The sequence below is a fragment of the Nuphar pumila genome, chromosome 15 (assembly GCF_984573655.1).
Source record: "Nuphar pumila chromosome 15, dmNupPumi1.hap1.1, whole genome shotgun sequence".
NCBI classification, from domain to species: domain Eukaryota; kingdom Viridiplantae; phylum Streptophyta; class Magnoliopsida; order Nymphaeales; family Nymphaeaceae; genus Nuphar; species Nuphar pumila.
This window is the reverse complement of record NC_143263.1, coordinates 1806023-1823206: the sequence shown is the minus strand read 5'-3', so window position 1 is coordinate 1823206 and position 17184 is coordinate 1806023. Positions and strand designations below refer to the sequence as shown.

Sequence of the window (17184 nt, the reverse complement as noted above, 5' to 3'; positions counted from 1 at the left end):
TTCTTCATCATAAAAAAATAAATAAAAATAAAGTATCAAGGAAAACATGTGATACCAGGTGCATCATCATTATTAGATGCATCCAAACAAGCATGAAAATTTTGATTAGGGACAAATGACCCAAATATGTTTTATGAAATTTAGGTTGTTTTTAGAACATTCATAAAGTAGGATACCACAAAGAACACTAAATACATGCAACCTTTATATATTGGTGGTACATGTGGTTACTTGAAAGGAATATATGTGTGAGTGAGCATAAGATGTCTAAAATTGAGGATAAGTTTAAAGCCTACCTAGTTAATTATCAAGACAATATCAAACACAGAGTGAAAGTTCCAATCCAAAAAGTGCCTTTATTTATACATGACTTTTACGAGTAACTTCAAAATTTTCTTTTAAATATTTTAAAGTGTAGAGGACTGTTGTGACTTGACACAAAGTTAAGTATTTTTGAACCATAGATTTTTGGCACAATGATAGCTTTTTTTCCCTTAAGTTCTTGTAAAATGATTTTTGAAGGAAAAAACTTATTTTATAAAAAATGTTTAGTCATATAGTGATCACGGAGAAGAAATTCAAAGGATTTAAAAAGCAAAAAATGATCATATTGTATTACTAATTTGATCCGATTCTCTAAAAACCCAATAACTTTACATATTCTCTAGATGTCCAAAATAAAAAATATCCGACATCATTAGGACCTTCTTACCCTTCACAACTGAGAATTGAAGCATTATTGCGATAAAATTGTATTGCTAGTCGGCTAGGTCCAACTCCCACTTAAATCCAGAATCACAATTTTTTTTTATGTGGACCACACGATCTCGCATAAATTTATTTCAAATTTTTGGTGAAACTGGAATCACCAAAATCGCAAATGTCCTACACTTTCGCATATCTTTCATAAAAACCCATAAATTTATGTGCAAAACTCCACTTACCACTAAATTCATAAATATTATATTTTTTCGCATATACTTTCAGAAATTGCATAAACCCCAAATACAATTAAAGCAGAGAATTGTAACAAAAATACTTTCTATGAAAAGCATGTAAAAAACTACAAACTCTGGCGTGGATATTGTAAAAAATGAATGCTTTCTATGAGCATTTTTTTCAAATGCTCTTTAATGATCATTTTTTGATGGTCCCTACCATATTGATATAGGGTTTGACCAATCAGTGCAATGTTAAGGGCCAACTTGATGAAAGTAGGAGAGAGAGGATTAGTCTACAGGCTGTCCTGGTTAAGCTTCTTCCATGCGTTCACAATCAAATTCACAACATTTTTGCGTGCACATTCTTGTGAAGCACTGTGCTCCTTCATGTAGCATTCTATGTAGGAAGCATCGTATCCTTGCTCTTTTTCATCCTTGAATACAACAAAGCTAAAATTGAGAGAGATAGAGAGAGAGTCGAACTATAAACATCAACATTACTAAAAGGGTCAACAAACATTGAACCCGACGACAACGCAAAACAGGTCGCAGACAGGCCAAGAGCACATAAACAAAACTAAGAACAAAAAGAAACAAAAACTAGGCTAGATCAGCCTGGTTCAGAGGGGGTCCAGAGCAACAGAAAAAGCTGAAGATCGGGGATGGTAATGCGCAAAATGGCGTATATATCTGCCAAAATACAATTCACTAATTTATTGAAAACTGTCAGAACTTGCCAGAAAATGGCATTGTTGTGAGTCATTCAAAGAGCCCACCAGGATGAGAGAAGCTACGTTCCCCAAATAATCCGCCAATGCTTGCAACTGTGAACTGGCTGAGGGCCCCATAAAAGGTCTACAACGAACGACTCCTGACGCACGTTAACGACAAACTTATTCCAGATAACCTTAAAGAGGTTCTGAAAAATAGGGCACTCCCAGAAAAGGTGAAACACAGATTCTTTGGCCGCCTCGCACAGAACACATTTACTGGGATGATGGAAACCAATAGATTTGAGAAAGTTGTCCGTCTGCACCCGTTCGTGAAGGATTGGCCATGCCAGGAAACACGATCAAGGAGTAGGTCCCTTGCCCCAGATAAGGCGCACAGAGAACCAATCCACCCCCGAAGTAAGGAGAGAAAGGTAGCAAGCTCTTGTGCGTAAAGAGCCGTTAGGGGCGAGAGTGTGGTGAAAGAACTGGGTCTGAGAGACATCGTCACCCTCATTAGAAAAAGTGACAGACAAAGCTTGGATCCACGAGCTACGCAACTGCGAAACGGTTGGCCGAATCGCGTTGTGGTCAACAAACAACGATTTAACCGATCTGTATTTTGCAAGAAGAAAGCTTGCACAAAAGGACCCCGGTTGGTGCGTAAGCCAACTTTGCTTCACGACGAGAACAATACATCTCAACCTAGAATCCGAAAACCCCAACCCCGCCCTATTCTGAGGAAGCATTAGAGATTCCCAACCCACCAGGTGGCGCTTGTTGTTGGTACTTTTCCCAGATCAAAGGAAATTCACCAACAACTGAGAGAGCTTATTGCTGACCCCCATAGGCATCATGAACATAGACATAAAGAATTCTGTTATAGCATTTAAAACGTGCTTGATGAGAGTAAGTCTACCAACGACGAAAAGGTAGAATGCTTGCCAAGCCGATATTTTAGTCTGAACCTTTTGATGAGTTGCATTCTAGGTTGTCGATGGGATACGCGATATCTATAGCGGTAGACCCAAGTAGGAAAAAGAATTTTCCGAAATAGCACATTTGAAAATCCGTTGACCAATCACCAACATAAAAGGAGGGGTATTTATCATGGACAAACAACACTTATCATAGTTCATAGATAAACCTGACATCGATAGAAAAAAAAGAAGGCTAATCTTGTTTCTTAACATTTGTTGGATGGATGCACTGCCAAAAATTATCATGTCATCAACATAAGTCAGATTATGACTAGAAAACTCCTGGATTCTGAGAGAACCAATGAGACCACACTCCACGACCCTCTTAAACAGAACCACAAGGCCTTCAGAGGCGACGTCAAAGAGCAAAGGAGACAGGGGGCATCCTTGCCAAAGACCGCGACCAAGTTTGAACTGCTGGCCACAGACTCCGTTGATCTGAATTTGTGACTGGGCATTTCTAACCAGCTCACGCACCCAACTAGAGAAACGTCGACCAAAACCAAAGTACGCCAGCATGTGGAAAAAGAAAGTCCAATGAACTAAGTCGTAGGCTTTGTGGAAGTCAAACTTCAGAGTGAAGAAATGCCACCCACTGATCTTGAGAGAGTGTAGCACTTCTATGGCCAGAATAAAGGAATGTTGCAGTCGTCTATGAGGAATGAAGGCGAACTGTGCATCTGAAAAAATCCAAGGAGCGACTGAAAGCATCCTATTCGCCATGACCTTGGCGATAATTTGGTAAATTCCCCCTAAACAGATATGGGGCGAAATCGCAAGATGTTCGATGAAGCTGCTTCCTTAAGAATAAGAAAAACAATGGCCAGATGATAGTGAATCGACAAACGACAGTTACGATGGAACTCAGCGAAGACACTAAGAATGTCACTCTTAACACAGGGCCAAAAAATGCGAAAGAAATCCACAGGCTAATCATCAGAGCCCGAAGCTTTTCAACCAGACGAATCCCGCACGGCAGAATAAATTTTCTCTTCAGTGAAAGAAACCTGCATAGACAAGAAAAGAACACGGTTCATGGACCGAATGAAGGCAGGACCCATTGAACCACCGACCGAGTGACTGCAGGAATACAAGTTAATAAAATAATTTGTAACTGCTGGTAGGACCTGTTTGCCCGAGTAGGAGACACCCTCAATTGAAAGAGAGTGAATGGCTTGCCTCCTATGCCTATGAGATGCGAAGGAATGAAAAAACTTGGTGTTCCCGTCACCCACTTTAAGCCATATCACAAGAGACCGCTGCTTCCAGTGAATCTCATCCTTTAGTCACCAAGAATGCTTTCTTCTCTTATACCATCTTAAACCATTTCAAAGTACAATTTCAGGCGTTTGCTTAATTTGAAATCTCAAACACATTTTTTATAGCTTACTTCATAGAAAACAAGTATTAGATTAGGATTTTTCATGACTAAATGTATATTTAGAGCTATAAAAATCAATGGTTTATATTGCACCAAAAACTTGATAAAATAGAGTTTCTTCATCGAATTTATTTGGTCTAAAGCATGATTTCAGTGAATAGGCAATGATGAACACATTCACATGTCAGGATTAAGCAAATTAAAAACATGGGCAACTAGCTTTTTAAAAGCATTTAGGATGCTTAAGACGTAAATTATTTGGGAGCCACTCATATATATATATATATGACGTGAAAACAGAAACAAGGTGAAGCAAGTTCCATCCTACCTTGGAGGTTCCAAGATCATCCCACAGTCGAAATATCATTGCAGGAAGCAGAATGAGGCTTGGAATGGCCTTGATTATATGTTCAACATCTCTGTTGTCAGTTGATGACCCATGAGAAAGTAAGCGATTGTTAGATAAGCAATTAACCCAGTGCTGATGGTTGCATTTTTGAGGTACTCATTTGTTTTAGGGGCATCTTCCGGTCGCAGCCACCTTGCCTCTTCCAAAAATGCTTTGCAAAGAGATTCCCACTGGAATTCAAAGTTGGAGTTTATTATTAGATTGGTTTATTTTAAGACGTGCCTTGCAGGATTGGTCAATTATCTTCAGAATAAAATTATGAGCAGAGCCAAAATGCATAAAAAAATGAACATTTAAATGTGTAGGTCAAGCCATCCCATGTACCTTTTCAAGTACAGAAGACTTGGTTTTTGGGTAAGTTTCAGCAAGATCCTTTAACACACACATGCATGCATGCATACATGTATGAGTTTTAATAACTTTAAATCTTTTATGTCAACATTCCCATCTTCAAGTGGTTGAAATATTTAAAACACCTTTAAAAGTATTGACATTTTTGAAAATATATAGTTAGTTTTGGGTGTTAAAATGTCACTTTCACTTTTAAAATTGAAGTTTCCAAAAATACAACTTGATGTTCATCGAAAAATGTTTGTCTTGTTTCTTTTTCGAAACAAAATTACCACTCTAGCAAAAGAAGAAGAAGTTAGAGTGGAGTGTTTGCCTTTTAATTGCCCTAAACCTTCAGGGCGCTTTTTTGCAGAAACGCACGCCCGTCCATGCATTTTAATTGCCCTGAACCCAACACAAACGTACGTTAGGTTCCCTTTCTGCGAGGAAAGGGAGCCCGAAATCAACACTGGACCCCCTTTCAGCGGAAACATTTTCCTGCTCGGAGGGAGGGGTTTCGATTAGTTTTCAGCAAAACACGACTACACGGAGGAGGTGCTCATGCAAACGCCTCCTTAAGGAATCTTACATTAACATGTTTACTGTCATACCAGTTCCTTGGAATGTTCACAGCCATGCTGTCATTAATTAACATTTTATGTTGATTTTCTTTCAATACGATACACATCGGGTGATTCAGCCCAATTCAGGGCGATACTGAGAACATCGCTTTCAAGTTTATGACAAGTGCCCCAAGGGGGGTTGGTGTAGTGGGGGTGGGGGCCTTGGCTACTATATTTGCAGTCAAGGTTCGATTATCATGGGCATCACTTTGGGTAAGCCAATGTGTAGCATAAGCCCTGGGAGCAGGGGGGGTCTTAGCCTCGAAGTTTTATGCTGCTGGGACGACGACAGTAGGTATAACAGGCTGAGACCTGGTCTTAGCGGTTTTTTGGGGTTATAAATTCAAAAAAAGTCATGCAACGTTGTCAGTATCATGGAAAACCCCTTATCACTGGTGGCCTCACACATTGGCAAGCCACTAGTTGGTAAAACGCTTGATGTCCTGCCAGACCAATATCAGGGAGTAGACCCAGCTGTGTCTTTTGTTTTTTACATTCCTGTTTATGCCAACCTAAATAACTGGAGAAAGATGTTTTACCTATTGATGGCCTCCGTGAAGAGAGCTAGATCATCCAGTGTTCCATAGACATCAAATATATCATCAATAACATAGACCAGAGCTGTGAGTTTTTGCAAGTTCTATCCTGCACTTGGAGAACTGTGGTTCTGGCAACGCCAAACTAGATAACATAAACCACACCATTGGTTGATTTCTTATCAATCCCGTTTCCTCTGTTATCCCTAGCTCTTCCCACCACCTGGGTGATGCAACAATATATTAGAACATGAATAGCTACTGGAAAAAGAAAACAAAACACAGAAACCAATTGGCTAATCCTTTCTCTTATAAGCACCTTGAAAAGTCTTGAAGCTCTTTTTGGTGCATGGATTGCACATGATTGAAGTCCAACTTTGCTAGTTCTATCACATCTTTGATCCTTTTCATGGCTATCATGGAAACACTCAAGATAATCTCTTGCCTGAATTCTAGGCAAGGTCTTGTGCAAGGTATGCTTCATCACAAGCTCTACTTGCCTCGCGTGAGAGGGTTCAAGAGACGCCACTGACGCCTCAAGGTGTGTTGTAGCAAAAGCTTTGGCTTCATGAAGTACATCTTCTCCAGGCAGTTCAAAGTGTGAAGCTTCATACAAACTCAACAAACCCCTTATATCTTTAGCCAACCCAAAATTGAATCTCCCTAACTTATTCTTGAACTCGTCAAATACATCTATATATATCATAAAGTTGGAAATAGTTGGTTCAGTAAGTAAAATAACGACGTGACATTTGTTGCATCCTAAGGTTAAACATCCAATGCTTTTGCGACCAAGAACAAAGGCACTAAATAAGCAGTCAAATTTCCCATTTTTTTTCATTTAATCCATAAGACTATGCATCTGTCAGCTGCCCAATGGCATCCTGACTCGAAATTTTAAAATGCAATGTACAATATTTTGTTGGCTAGGTGAAACGGAAAACCCATCACCAACCGCACATTGGCGGATCTCAGGTTGGTAAAACCTTTGAGGTATCTCCTGCCCATATAGTAAAGTGCACCCAGTTTTGACTTTGGGCAAGGGACGCCCTTTGTTGATTTGGAACTCATGACATCTCGTTAACTTAGTGAAGTTCACAAGTCGCCCTTACCATTTTTTAAGTATCAATAAAAGGAAAAAAAAAAGGAGGAAAGACTATTTAGAAAAGAAGACAAAAAGAAAGGACCAAAAGAAGCCGAAAACTAACCAGGAGAAACATAGTAACCCTGCTGTCTTAAGAGTCTAAACCGGAGTGCCACAGAATACAAGTCACGATTCTTGCTTTCTCTACCATTCCTTTCATCAATATCACAACCATTGCCACAAATGGAGCTCAACTTAGATTCAATCTGTTCAAAAAAGTGGTAAGCAATCCCCAAGCGATGGAGGTCATCAATGAAACACAAAAGCTCCAAGCTATCGCTTGTATCATTGAGCTTTCTGCTTATTTTCTCCTTCAAATTCTCAATTTTGTTGATTGTCATGTTATGGGCAGGAGAATGGGCGACGTGCAGGATATGATGGGGTTGGCATTTCAATGGAGAAACCCAACTAATGCCATGCGAGAAATGCAGACATGCTAGAAGCAAAGTCTAATGTAGTATTTATAGAGTGGTAGAGAAAGCGAGACTCGTCCACATGTGAATACCACTTGTTACTTTCATCGTGCTTCAATGGGGTTCTTAGCTTGGTTGATTCTGCATGATCGGGTCCAGACAAACAACTTCCTTAAAATAGTGGGTTTTCAACTTCAGAGTCGGTGAGTCCTATCACTACAAGAAAATTGTTAATTAGCGACGGAAATTAGCGACGGATTTTTTCCGTCGCTAATTAGCGACAGATTAGCTAGAGATAGAATCTGTCGCTAATTCGTTTTGGGCCTGCCCCATCTTTGTGGATCTTTTAAAGAGTACATGGAACAAACCTGATGTCAACGTGCGACAAGACTCCTTCGCGCTCGATCTTCTGTGGGGCCCACTGTAGGTGAACAATTGCAATAGATGGCGGCTGATCTGGAGAACTTGGCTCCTCACTACCTGGTGGGCTATTTGGATGACCCACAACAATGCGATATTTCGTCAAACTCCGATTGTTTTCAATAAGCTTGGGCATTGCATCTTGGTTGATATGTACGCAATTTTGCGCTTCTGATGCCCTGGTCTCCACTGCCTTCAGCCGCCCTCTCTCCTTCCTGACCCTGGCTGAATTTGTTGGAATTTCAACTTCTGTTCTTATGTTTTTCTGTTTTTGCTGTCTTGTTTTCCGCCCTTGCTTTGGGTATGCTGTTTGTTTGCTAGCGGGCTCAACGTTTGTTGACCCTTTGTTTTAGTAATGATGTTTCGTTCGTTCGAGAGAGAGAGAGAGAGAAAAGGGGGGGGGGGGGGTCTCAAAGGAACAAGTGGTATTCACAAGTGGAAGCCCTATTGTACAGCACGTGAAACTCGTCCACAGTACTCCAAGCCGTCCTAGTGTTTTTAATGGACAGTCCACGTGCCTCAATAATGAAAGAAAACGAAAATCTCTTGCTCAACGCAATCCAACTCGTATAAATATGAGAACGAAAATCTCTTGCTCAACCTAATGGTAGATATCCTTTGAGACCTTTTTTGCTTTTTGCTTTGAATTGTTTGTATTTATTATGTGTTTCTCATTAAGTAGGAAATGCTTGTTCTTATCATCTGGTGATGAGTTTGTAGTGCTATTTTGAAGTTGAAAGTTCCAGTTTGTTTGTCCATTTTGAAGGCTTAATTTTCATTGATCTTTTAAAGTTCTATAAGCTACATGTGCTGTCACCTTTTCTTCATGTTGGCTGATAGTGTCACTTTCTAATACGAGATTAGGTTGTCACCACAATTGACTGCACCTCTGTGACAAATATCGCGATATTTATGAAAATCTCGTGAAAAAATGCGACATAAACTTTTAACGTTTTAAACGGTTAAATCTCGCGAGATTTTTGTTTTGTGACAAAATCTTGCGATATTATCGCGATATTTACTAAATCTCGCGATAATATCGCGATATTTTTTGTCACATTTATTTTTTTTTCCCACGGTTCTTAAGCAGTTAAGTTTGAAACCCTAGGTGAGTCCCCACTTGTTTGCGAAAAATGCAAACAACCTGTGTTGTGCGGCTCTGCCTGTGAGAGCACTGAGAGGCGACAACCCGACTGCAACAGTCAACTGGTTCATCTCTCTCTCTCTCTCTCTCTCCACACACGCACACACATTCATATTGGGTTTTCTCACTTCTCGCTGTCATCGTCTTCTAGAACACCGGGAAGCTCTTTGAGTTCGCTATACATTGGTATAATCATCTATCCCTTTTAGTATTTGTGCATGTCCGACTTGCTTTGATGTGCCCACTGCCCATGTGGTTTTGTTGATGAGAAAGTGATGAAGACGGTGACTCCGTCTAGAAATGTTTGTTCATTTACCATGGTGATGTCCAATTGAACCAAGCTACAACAAGTTTGTACATGCCTTTGAAGGTTGCAATGCTGATTCCTTCCTCAGCCCTTAGTGAAGCTTTGGCTGGTTGATCATATAGAATAGCTTGTGCTTCTCCTTTTTTTTATTAACATGACTATAGTGTAGAACTAGTGTTTTTGATTTGCCTCTTTGATATCAATCGTGGTCACTTCTGCCCATAGTTTTCTTTGGTTGTTTGTCATCAACTAGTGTCATGCTGTTTCACGTGCAGTTGCAGGCATGAAAAAGAACATAAATCAAATAAGTGCTCTATTTTCCTTTAGACATTCTTTTCATATTATGGCTACTTTCTTCATCTTCATCACTAGCTTCTTGATCTCCTTTTCTTATTAGTAGAGAGAGATTTTTTTTGTTTTTATTTTAGTTGCAAACATATTTTCTATGCCACCAGCCCTTACATGTATTAGCTAATCTTAAATTGGTTGGTGTCTCTTCAAATCCCTTTGTCTGCCACTCTCACATGGATGAGTGTGTGTTTCTGCTTAGTAAACTAGTTTATTTTGCAGAAAAAATACAATAACAGTCTTTGGATTAACCAATGTGATTATGTGTTGCTTGCATATTTCTCCTCACCAATTGAACCTTTTCCATGAACCTTAGAGCATATACCAATCCTAGAGATCTGATGCAACTCCTAAGTCCACTACATGATTTTATAATATCTATTCTTTTCTTCATGGGGTAACTAATGGGCAAAGTAGATTTTGAAGTCATCTCAAGGTACCAAGTCATATATCCACATTAATACTGCTCTTTCACTAAATGATCTAAATTTCCAACCTCAAGTTGATCTGTATGCTAGTGGTGTCAAACTGATAATTAGCGTGACCAGGGTGTTGAACTACTTATTTGAATGAAAGTACATTTGATGCAAATGCTTGATACTTATTTGATGTTTGATACTTTTTAGATATGGTTAGTAGGATTGAAAATAGATTTTATATTTTTTTTGCATGTAAAAATTAAATTAGTTTATTTTATTTGATTTTTAATTTTTTCCCGAGATTTTGCCTAAAAAAAACTCGAGAAATATTCAAAAAGTTGAAATTCTCCCGAGAAATTCACTGCCGAGAAATTGCAGTTTTAAACTTTTGTCACTATGCTTTGAACATGCAAACCATGGTCTTAAAATCGTACTAAATCTAAAAGTTTCACCTAAATTAATGATTAGGGTGAATTATTGTTGGACAGTTCCCTCATCAAGGAGTTCAGACCTGACACCTAAAAGTTTAAAATTTGATTTTTGGACAACCTTTGGGAAGGGATGCTCTAGTAACAAGCTTTTTACTGTAATAGTAAAGCCAAAACTGAAAAAGGTGTTATTTTTGATAAAAAAATAACGCCTACAGTTTCCCATGATGTGCTTGGAACTGAATTCTTTGTTTCATATGCCTGTTAGGAGTGCTTGACAATTTTAAAGACGGAGAAGGAAGATTCAAGAAAGAATTGACACAATATGTAAGGGGGATGTTGAGCTTATATGAAGCTTCACATCTTAGCATTGATGGGGAAGTCACACTAGATGAGGCCAAATCCTTTTTAAAAAATAACGCCGTTTTCAGTTTAAAATTTGATTTTTGGACAACCTTTTGGAAGGGATGCTCTAGTAACAAGCCTTTTACTGTAATAGTAAAGCCAAAACTGAAAAAGGCGTTATTTTTGATAAAAAATAACGCCTACAGTTTCCCATGATGTGCTTGGAACTGAATTCTTTGTTTCATATGCCTGTTAGGAGTGCTTGACAATTTTAAAGACGGAGAAGGAAGATTCAAGAAAGAATTGACACAATATGTAAGGGGGATGTTGAGCTTATATGAAGCTTCACATCTTAGCATTGATGGGGAAGTCACACTAGATGAGGCCAAATCCTTCACTACCACACATATGAAAGCTTTGGTTCCACAACTACAACCTTACCAAGCCAAAAAAAATAGCCCAAGCCTTGGAACAACCCTTGCGTACCAGATTGCCTGCAGATATTACATTGAAGAGTGTCAAGAAAAGAATGGAAAGCTTGATATTTTGATAGAACTAGCAAAGCTGGATTTTGATTAATTACACACAATCCTTGTACCAAAAAGGGCTAGAGGAGATCTCAAAGTAATCAGACCACTCAAATCTTATGATTTTACTGTATTGTTGGAATTTTGCAGGTTTTAATTGGATCCATCTTGCTAGGTGGTGGAGAAACCTAGGATTAGCTGAAGAGTTAGAGTTTGCAAGGGACCAAGTTTTAGTATGGGCAATGTGGCCTCTAGCAATGCTCCCAGAGTCACAATACTCAAATTGTAGGATTAAAGTCACAAAAGTGGTTGCTTTAATCTATACAATTGATGATATCTATGATGTTTATGGTTCAATGGATGATCTGATTCTTTTCACTGAAGTAATCAATAGGTGAGACATCACTTGCTTTGAGAACAATGTATCCACAATAATTTTGTGCGCGTCAAGCAAGGCTTGGCTGAGCCTGAGTATCAACATTATGATTTAGACCCAAAAAGGAAAACATTCAATTAATCATTATAGTGTGTCCACTAATTGCTACCTCATTGATTCTCAGGTTGGACCTAGGTTTTGTACATCAACTTCCTGGCTACATGAAGACATGTTTCATGGCCTTACATGATGTCACCAAAGAGATTGGACACCAAGTCCACAAAAAACATGGATGGGATGCCCTTGACAAGTTGAAAAAAGTGGTACATGGACATGCAGACCTTACCCTTAATTGCTACCGCATTGATTTATTATTCTCCTCTTTTATTTTTACAAGGATTTTACTTGTTTATGATTAAAAAAAAGAGCAGTCTTCTTGATATAAAAATGACATTATTTTTTTGTGATATAGTGGATGACTTTGTTTCGAGCATACTTAGATGAAGCAAGGTGGCATCATTTGCAACATATGTGCCAAAGACGAATGAATACCTTAGGAACAGAGTTGTGGTGCACATCTATTTTCTGAGGGGCCATGGGCCAAAAGCTGGGACAGTAGATGTATTGGATGAGAGTCAAGGGCTCATCTGGTATTCTGCAATGATTCTTAGGATGTGGCCAAGGTATGTTTTTTTTTCTTTTCTTTTCTTGTCAGGCAAACCCCGCTTACCACATGGGATACCACCTCGGTGGTACCATAGTATGTCTTCAGTAATAGCATCCATTTTGTTTTAAAGGCAAGCTGAGGTTTGGCAGACCCACCAGTTAGGGAGGGTGTTGTGTGTTCTCCCCTGAAGACGCACTTTTTTCTACAGTGCATGTTTGGGGGTCCAAATGAGCGCCACATATATAAGCATATTGGGCTCGTATTCTCGTGTGTATCGACATCAATTAGCATCGGAGACCGGTGCGATTGCAAAGACTTAAGTACCCTTTCTCGCCATGAAATGACGGTTCGGGAAAATGACAAAAAAGTCCTTTATTCAAAAAAAGAGAAACGATGGTTCAAAAAATGACAAAAATATCCTCCATCCAGAAAGTCGAAGATGATGTTAACTCTTCAAAGTCCAAACTGCGAAACAAACCTGAAACACTCTCTTTTTTTTTTTGTTTGAACTTTCCGTCGTCATCTTCTTCTTTCTTCTCCGTGAAACACTGTAAAACCCTCTCTCTCTAGAGAATAAATTAAGTGTGCCAAAGTGTCGACGATCCGATGGTGATCGGCGTTCTCTTTCTGCTAGCAGTGGCCGGAATGCTATCCTCGTCCAGCGGGCAACCGACTGCGGCGGCCCCTCCACCTCCTTCGAGGAACACCTACAACAGAGTTTTTCAAAATACAATCACTCTACCCCTACGTCGACAATACTTTCGATCAGGGCTATGCCGTCCAGGCCACCCTGACGCTGCTCAACATGGGCATTCGCATCCTCAAGTCTTGGCGGGCATTCGTCAGGTTCTGGCACCTCGAGGTCCTCATCTCGACCTCCAGTGCCATGCTCTCCGACAGGACCCACCTCCCCGCCAACGTCGGGAATGGCACATTCCTCTCCGGCTTTCCCATCACGGACCTCAAGACTGCCATCAGGACGGTTGGCGACTACAACCTGATCACGACGAAGATCGTGCTCAAGGGGGCAGTGTTTGGCATCCCGATTTACGATTTACACAGTAGCGATTTACGAAAATCGCATAGCACAAAAAAATGGCAAATCACAAAATCAAGTAGCGAAAAAAATGGCAAATCGCTATGTGATTTTCGTAAATCGCTACTCAATATAGCGAAAAAAATGGCAAATTGCTAAATCGAGTAGCGATTTACGAAAATCGCGTAGCAAAAAAAAATAAAAAATCGCTAAATCGAGTAGTGATTTACGAAAATCGTGTAGCTTAAAAATAAACAAATAGAAAATCACAAGAAAGGGTGTTACGAAAACCTCCAGCAAGAAACAACTGAAGAAAACATATGAGCGCCACGATCAAACAAAATACTTTATTTCTCTTTTTCGACTGTTAAGAGGAAAAAAAATTATATAAGGCCCTGTGTCGTGGAGAGCCGCCGGAACCCCTTTTGTAAAGGCAAAAACTCTGAATCAGGCTCTACAACTCATCAAGTTGAATCATGCTACAGTAACTGTGCAGGTCAGTCGGTGCTTGATGGAGCAGTGTAGGATCGTCTGTTGGATGTGCACAGAGGTGGAAAGAGAAGGGAGAGAGAGAGAGAGCGAGTTGATGTTCATGACCTTCTTCAGAGGGGATTCCTTTCTCGGACAATCCTGCAGTGCAGGGAGTGGGTCTTAAGTAACCATCTTCGGGGTACTTAAGTTTTTGCAACCGCTCCTTTTCTAGAATCGTCATTTTATAGCACCAATGGAGGAAACGGTACTTAAGTCATTGCAACCGCACCAGACTCCAACGCTAACTGATGCTGACAAACATGGGGATACGAGCTGTACGTGCTTACATACGTGGCACTCATTGGAAACCCGAACACGCGATAGCTAACGGCGGGGAGGGGACATATGACCTGCTTCGCACCAGTTAGTATTCAATAGTAAACGTCCCACGTGCACTGACAGCTCCTACCAACCATGCAGCGTTGGTCATTCTTTTTTTTTTTTTTACTCCCGCCTGTTGATTAACATCTTTGAACGTGTCTTATATGAAAATAACATCTTTGAACATGGTTCTATTTTAAAGCATTTTAATAATCACTATTAGGCACCACCCCAAGGCCGCCGGCGTGGCCATCAGGGAGGCTGTGTGGGTGCTAATATGCGGGATCAAACTCTCGTGGCTTTCAGAGGTGGGTCTTGTCAGGCAGGGTGGGCGTGGAGGCCCCCACTTGAGTTTTTTCTTGGTTCAGCAAGGGTTCCTCATCATCCAATAATAATAATAATAATAATTACTATTAGACAGGCTCATTGTTTAAAACATGTGAAACGACAAAAAGATGTTAAATGATGAATACATGATAAAAAAAGTTTTGCATTCAAAAGGACAAATAAAAAAAAGGCATAAAAGAATGAGTTACAAGGTTAACCGGCAAATTATATATACAGGCTAATTACATTCAATTTTAATTTTATAACATGATGGCAGAATTAAAACACACACACAAGATTTTCCGTGCAAATCAAGCTAAGGTACAGGAAAGTAGAGGTCCTAATCTGAGATCCAATATCATATTTGAGTTTTCTAAAATGTGCTTTTTAAATATATTTTTTGTTGCCTTCCAGATATTCCCCTCAAAAGAATGAGTTTGTTACTTACATTTTGGAAAAGACAATAATTTTTTTTTGGAAAAAATCCATTTAAGATATGGGCCTTTATATATTTTTTGGAAAACTGCCGTTCTATTAACTTTAATTAAATCATATCAAATTACAATAATAACCATCATAGTTACAGTTCAAACATGCTTACCTTTTTCTTTCTTATTGAAGATGAATGGATATTTTTCAATTTCAATTTAAAAAGACAATACAGAAACCAGTGTGACAAATATCGTGAGATTTATGAAAATCTCATGATAATATCACGAGAAATTGCTTGAAAGTTTAAAACGGCAATTTCTCGCAAGATTTTCAAAATATCGCGAGATTTATGAAAAAACATAAATACCGCAATTTAAACGTGATATTTACGTATTAAACCGCTATTTATGACAAAAAAATCCTATATTTTTATTTTTAAATACTTTTTATTAATATCCTCTTATAAAAATAAATTTTATATTTTTTAATTAATTTTTTATTGCCGAGATTTTGCAGAAAAAATGCGAGATTTATGAAATTTTTTCAATTTCTCACGAGTTTTTGAAAAACTAGAAATTGTCGATAAAAACTTTTGTCACTATGACCGAAACCAAAGAAGACAGAAGAAGAATGTTATTCAAGATGACAGTTGTTGACTTGAGGTCTCACTTGGGAGAAGTTTGTAGGGACGCTTTGGCTCATCATTTTCAAATATTGTAAATGAGAGACTTGCAATTAATGTTGGGCAGGTGGAGAAAGAAAGGGGATACGATGCATCTTACATAGACTGGCACATGAAGGAACATGGCGTGTCCGAAGAAGATGCGCGAGAGGAGGTTAAGAAGCTGATCAGTAATGCATGGAAGAAGCTCAACAAATTAAGAGTGCCTTCTGTTAAATCATGTATATATAAATATATATACATATACTTATATATATACATTCGTATATATATAAGTATATATATGTATATATACATAATATATCTTTTTTTATTTTTCTGTACTAACAAAAAACCCGATAGGGGTGTTTTGGTAAATCCACATGTACCTTTTTTTTTTGCTTTTTTTCTTTTTCTTTCTTTTTTCCCTTTTTCCTTTTTCTTTTTACTTTTTTTTTCTTTTTCCTTTTTCTTTTTTTTTCCCTTTTTCCTTTGCTTTTGCTTTAAAGGACCATAAGGGGCCCCACCTAGCTAGTCGTTGGGGCTCCCAACGACTAGAAGGGAGCCCCCTTTATGGTCTTCCTTTAAGCTCTCCTCCTCTATATATAGAGGAGGCTCCCCCTTGTAAATGCATGGGTTTTTCACCCTTCTCTTCCTTTCTTCAATAATATCCAAATAATATCCAATTTATGACTTTAAGTCATTTTCTACTTTTGAGAGTTTTGTGTGTGCACATTTAGTGTTTGTGCTATTGGCTCTAGTGGACACTCTTAAAGAGTGCTTTTTGCTCTATTGGTGCTTCCGCCTCTTTTCATTACATGGTATCAGAGCTCGGTTGGTGATTGGGCTTTTCTTTGTTATCTTGGAGTGTGTGTCTCTCAAATTTTTGAAGAAAGGAAGGATATTTGGTGCCGATGGAACGTGACTCTAAAGTGGAGCTTTCTTTTAAGCTAAATGGGTCCAACTATCTCATGTGGGCCTCCGCTATGGAAAATCATCTAAGAGGTAAGAAACTTTGGGGTTTTGTTATGGGAACTACTCCCGAACCCTTTCTTGTTCTCACAAAAATCGAAAATGAGGTTGAAAAAGCTTTAGATGGCGATGAGCGCATCAAAGCTATTAATGACCATCAATCCAAAATTGAGCATTGGGAAAGTAACCATGCCAAAATTTTGGCATGGTTTATGAACAATGTAGACCTTAAAAATTGTGCTAATATTGCCAAATTTAGAAGGGCCAATGAGGCTTGGTTTTTTCTTAAGGGTATGTATACCCAAAAGGATCTTGCTCGACAATTTTTTTGTCAAGAAAAAATTTGTTCCACCAAACAAATGGATATGAGTGTCCGGGACTATTTTAGTTCTCTAACCCCTCTTTGGGATGAACTTGCTCCTCTTGAGCCTAAGTGGGTGGCTCCGGAAGATATTG

General features: G+C 38.9%; 2 pseudogenes; one reads left to right on the top strand and one right to left on the bottom strand.

Moving 5' to 3' along the window:
- Positions 1-1234: 1234 nt before the first annotated feature.
- On the bottom strand, positions 1235-8023 carry LOC149814091 ((3S,6E)-nerolidol synthase 1, chloroplastic-like; annotated as a pseudogene).
- A 3179-nt stretch (positions 8024-11202) lies between these two features.
- On the top strand, positions 11203-14728 carry LOC149814090 (alpha-thujene synthase TPS3, chloroplastic-like; annotated as a pseudogene).
- The last annotated feature ends 2456 nt before the right edge of the window (positions 14729-17184 follow it).